A 5998-nucleotide genomic window follows, 5' to 3' on the forward strand; every position below is an offset into this window, starting at 1 on the left:
GTGGAGACTGAACCTTGGACTATTTTCTCATATACACTGCTGTTTCCTCAGCTTTTCTTTTTATAGATGTATCAAGTCCAACTTTCTTAGCTAATTCCCCCACCCTTTCATAAGAAACTTCAATAAATTTTGCTGGTGGGGAATCAGGAATTGACTTATCAGGAACTGTGGTCACTTCATTAGGAATCGATTGAGCCTTGTCAGGAACTAATAAAGTGCTGTAAGGATTTGCAGTTTCCTGATCAAGAGAAACTTTGCATAGTACTTCTAGTTTATCTTTCTTTTTCTGAGCTTGAGCCCTGTCAGCTGCTTTAAATAATCATCTTTTCTTTGGCATAGGACTAGCAACAGTAGCTTCAACCCTTTCTTCCTCTGCAGTAGCACCAGTAACCTCCACTGGTCTAACAGGCATCTTGAACACAATAGGTCCATCACTGTCAGTTTCTGATGGCTCATCAACCAACTTAGTACCAGCTATTTGCTTCTTTCTCTTTTTAGGTCCTGTTGTTGGCACACTCTTCTTCCTTGCTCCATCTTGTTTCTCCAGTAATTTAGGTGATGGTGAACCAACCTTTGGACCTGATTGTCTCTCAGACACATCAGTATTAGCTATTGGTTTTAATTTTACAACTGATTCCTTTTGAGAAGAATCAGAGGTGATATGGTGTTTAGCTTTGGTAGGTAAAAAGAAACAATTATGTCAAGAATAGGGTTGGATGTGCCTGGTTACAAATTGTATGAGTTAGAATATTTGTGAGGCATTTTTTTAGACAAAAATACCCAAATTTCTCTTGGTAAATTTGTACTTCTTCTGAAACTATCCTTTCTTTTAGACAAGTCAATCAAAGGTTTAGAATTAATTTGAAAAATCATCAGTAAGTCATCCTTGTCAAAAGTTACATCAGGAAAAAGATAACTAAAATCAACTGCAAAAGCTTAGTGTAACCAACACCACCATTTTCATCACTAATCCTAGCTATCAGGAATTGCATGATAGTTATACCATAATCAAAAGCATTACCATATTGTAAGGAATATCCTAATTGCAATGAAGCTAATGGAAGAGCATTAAAATTAAGTGCCTTATTTAGAAAAGCCCTGCTTATGCAATCAAAATAAAAGTTCCATCCTTTTCTAAGCTTGATCCTGAAGAGCTCCCTGGCCTTTGTAAATTCAGTACCGTGGACAATTTCTCTGACCCATTCAAAGAGAGTAGCATTTAGAGTTACAACAGGAGTCCTTCACTCCAATGCAGGCAGCTTCAATGCCTTCTCAATTACAGTGGCATTGATCTCATATTCCTTTCTATTACGAGTGAAGATATTTACCCCTTTCTCAGCATCAACAATCGAATTCTCCTAAATTTGCATGACCTGTTTCAACCAGACTCTAGACGGAGCAGTAAGAGCATACCCAATATCACTTTGAGCTAAAAAATCTTGAATCATTTTAAAATCATCAGGAATATCAGTTTCATGCAAAGGGGCTTTAAAGTTTGTAGCAGGAGAAGTCTTGTGTTGAAACACATACTTAGTGGCAGTGAAAGTGGAGATGGAATCAATGATGGCCATTTGAAAAAATTAGGGTTTTTGTGAAAAAGCTTAAATTCGAAAAATTTCAGAGAGAGAGATGAAGATGAGCAGTTTGTGTATATTATATGTATAATATAAATGTGATTAATTTATCAGGTACTGATTGTATCATTAAAAGACAATAAGATAATAATATGCATGGCATGTTTTAATTGGATGACATCATTAGTGGCACATATAATGTGTAATTCTAGTTAATGATGCACAAATTTTATGGAATATATATGTGTTATTGTGCCTAATAACTAGCAATTAACCTTCCACATTAATCCAAATTACAAACGACTCTATAATTATGCACAAAAATGATTCTCAAATGCACTTAATTAAATCAAATATTAATTAAGAAAAAATTTAACAAAATCATAAAATACTCACAATCAGTATTTGACATTATCAGGATTTGATTACATCATCAGGATTTGATATATCAGGAATTGACATACCTTGTCAGGATTTGACACGTCAGGAATTGACATAACTCGTCAAGAACTGACTTAGTGTGTCAGGATTTGATGTGTCAGGATTTGACTGATACATTCAGGATCTGACAAATCATTTCTTTTCGTAGTTGACCATTCCAAGCTCATGTGTTAACTTTTTAAAGGTTGCTTCTGGTAATGTCTTGGTGAAGATATCAACTACTTGTTGATCAGTTGGAATAAAGTGAAGCTCAATTTTTCCTTCCATGACATGCTCCATGATAATATGATATCTGATACTGATATGTTATATGAGTGAGTGTTGCACTGGATTACCAATCATAACAATTGCACTTTGATTGTCACAGTAGATATGAATTTTTGAGTGAGACAGTCCATAGTCCAATGGCTGATTTCTCATCCAAAAAATCTGAGCACGACAACTGCCAGCTGCAATAGATTCTTTGTGTACTTAGAGTGATTAATGAAAATTCCTTCATCAGTTTGTATAACTTACAGCCCAAGAAAGTAACTCAACTCTCCCATCATACTCATTTGGTACCTTGACTTCATAAGATCAGAAAATTTCTTGCACATCTTGTTGTTAGTAGACCCAAAAATAATGTCATCAACATAAATTTGCATCAAAAGTAGACCACTACCTTTATTTATATAAAATAAGGTTTTATCAATAATACCTCTTTTGAAACCACTTTCATTCAGGAATTTGGCAAGTGTTTCATACCAGGCCCTTGGTGCTTGTTTCAGTCCATATAAAGCTTTTTCAAGTCTGTACACATGGTCAGGAAATTTTGGATCAATAAAATTAGGTGGTTGCTCAACATACACCTTTTATTTTAACTCTCCATTCAGAAAAGCACTCTTGACATCCATATGAAAGACCTTGAATTTATTGTGTGCAACATATGCCAAGAAAATCCTGATAGCTTCCAGTCTTACCACATGAGCAAATGTCTCATCATAGTTAATTCCCTCTTGTTGTGAATAACCCTTTGCAACAAGTCTAGCTTTGTTCCTGATTATAGTACCATCTGAATCTGTCTTATTTCTAAAAACCCATTTAGTGCCAACTACTGATTTGTTGTTTGGCCTTGGAATCAGCATCCTTGAGTGTATCCTCTGCTTTCTTTGGTTCCTCCTTAGCAAGAAAGTTGTGGTAGAGGCATTTATGTTCAGTTGCACTCCTTGTTTGAACACCAGCATCGGGATCTCTAATAAAAAGATCAGGTGTGTGATCTTTTGTCCATTTAACAGATTTTGGCAGTTTAGTCCCATTTCCCGATGTTCCCCCTGTATTGGATGCATCAATTTCATTTGAAGCTCCCCCTGTATCAGTGATGTCATTTCTGGATTGAGAAGAACTTCCATTAGTGAACTGTTCACCAAATTGATCTTGATGCTCAGTTGAATGATCACCTCCTGATGAGCTATCATTTGTTGTAGTAGAAGAATTTCCAGTTGATCCAGTGTTTCCTGATTCATCAGTATCATCAGGATTTGATTTACTAGAGTTATTACTGTCTGTTTGTTGAAGTTGCCCCCCTTAACATGTGTATCTTCAAGAATTAACTCTAGATCAGGATCAAAATTGTCATCAGGATCTGACCTAGTGTCAGGATTTGACTTGTCATCAAAATTTGACTTATCATCAGAATTTGACAAGGCATCATGATTTAGATTATTTCCCTACTTCAGCCTTTTGTTTGCAAATAGAAGTTCTTAATGAGTGTCTTCTTTAATTCCAATAATCTTCTTATCATCAAAAGAAACATAAATTGATTCAATAATTGTTCTATTTCTCAGATTGAAAACTTTATAGGCTTTTAATGCAAGATATTCAACAAAAATACCCTCATCAGCTTTTCTGTCAAATTTTCCAAACATTTCAGGATGTGTTTTAAGAACAAAATACTTGCATCCAAAGATATGGAGATTCTTTAAGCTTGGCTTCTTTTCCTTGATCATTTGAGAAGGAGTTAATCGATGTGTGTTGATCAGAGTCAGGTTTCGAGTATAACATGCAGTGTTGATAGCTTCAGCTCAAAAATATGTTGTTAGATTGGCTTCCATAAGCATAGTCCTTCCAGCTTCAATCCGTGTCCTATTCTTTCTTTCCACAACTCCATTTTTATTGAGGTGGGCTAGGAGCTAAAAATTGTTGAGAAATTCCCTTGTATTTGTATAAATCATCCATCTTGCTTTCTTAGAATTTTCACTTTGTACTTTGAACCAATTTTAATCAGTCTTAAATGATCCAAAAGAACATTTGCAATTTCATCCTTACTGTGCAAGAAAGATACCCATACAAATCTAGTATATTCATCAATAATAACTAGAGTGTACCTTTTCTTGTTGATCGTCATGACATTCACAGGGCCAAAAAGATCTAGATGTAGCAATTGATATGGCTTTTTGATGGATGATTCTGACTTGCTTTTAAATGAGGTCCTTGTTTATTTATCTTGTTTACATGCATCACACAAACCATCTGGGGAGTAAAACATTTTTGGTTGACCTCTCACCAAATCTCTTTTCACCAATTCATTAGGATTATTGAAGTTGAGGTGAGAAAGCTTCTTGTGCCAGTTCCAACTATCATCTACTGATGTTTTGCTTATCAAACAGGTTTCAGGTCCATCATTATTTGCATGACATTTGGCTTGATAGATGTTTCCATGTCTGTATCCTTTGAAAGAGGCTTTCTTTGTGATCTTATGAACTACTTCACAGTGAGTATCACAGAACACAACATAGTATCCTCTGTCAGTAATTTGACTGATGCTCAACAGATTGTGCTTCAGTCCTTCTACCAGAGCTACATTTGAGATGATGACATTTCCAATGATTATATTGCCATATCCCAGTGTTTTTCCTACATTGCCATCATCATAGGAAACCATTGGGCCAACCCTCTCCTCATATTTAAACAACAGGGATTTATTTCCAGTCATATGTGCAGAACGACCACTATCCAGTACAAGCACATTCTTCTTGTTTCCCTATACTCAGAAATATGGAAATCAGTTAGCATTTTTAAGAACCCATACTTGTTGGATCATTTTTGACATCTTATATATTTTTACAGCAGAAGACTTCCTATCAGGATTTGACCCATCAGGATTTGATCCATTAGGGATTTGCTTAATCAGGATTTGTCCTGACAGTTTTAACTCTATAAGATGTATGCACATTCAATTTAGCAGATCTATTTGAAATAGCAATTTTATTGAATTTTGGTAAATGAACATAATTATTGTGATATAGATTATGATAATCTTTACATGTGTAAATAGAATGCCAAATGCTACCACAGTGAAAACAAGGGTTTTGTGGTTTGTAAAATACTGATCTACCACAAATATCAGACTCAGGAATCTTAGTGGCTTTTTTTAATCATCCTGCAATCAATAGCAATATGATTAGTATTACCACAGTTAAAACAAGCTTTTCTAGTAGCATCTAGAATGTACTTATAATTGCTTGCTTTGTTTATTCCCTATTTTCTATTTCTACCTCTTTTTGCACTAGATTTGTGAATCCTAGTAGTCACTTCACAAATTTTCTTCTCTACTTGATTTTTAGAGAGAAAACCTATATTTTTATCTTTCTTTTTCTTGACTCTATATTCAACTTTTTTATTATCAGGAATCTTAGAGGTAGATCCTACTTCATAAAGTGATTTTATTTCATTTTTATCAACACTAAAAAATTTAACAGGTGTGGTGTTCTTAATAACTTCATTGATATCCTATCAGTAAATTTAATATAGCCTAGACATTCTTTCCAGTTTTTGTCATTTATGAAGTTGTGAACCTTTCTACATGAACTAATCCAGGTTTTAAACACTTCTATCTCCATCTCAAGTACTTCCTCTAGCATGGCATATTTAATGTGCATCTGAGCTTCATTGCGTGTGGTCTTTTTACATGCTTTTTTAGTTTCATGCATACATACAAGCTCAGC

This window comes from Apium graveolens, chromosome 4, assembly GCF_009905375.1.
Source record: "Apium graveolens cultivar Ventura chromosome 4, ASM990537v1, whole genome shotgun sequence".
Lineage (NCBI taxonomy): Eukaryota > Viridiplantae > Streptophyta > Magnoliopsida > Apiales > Apiaceae > Apium > Apium graveolens.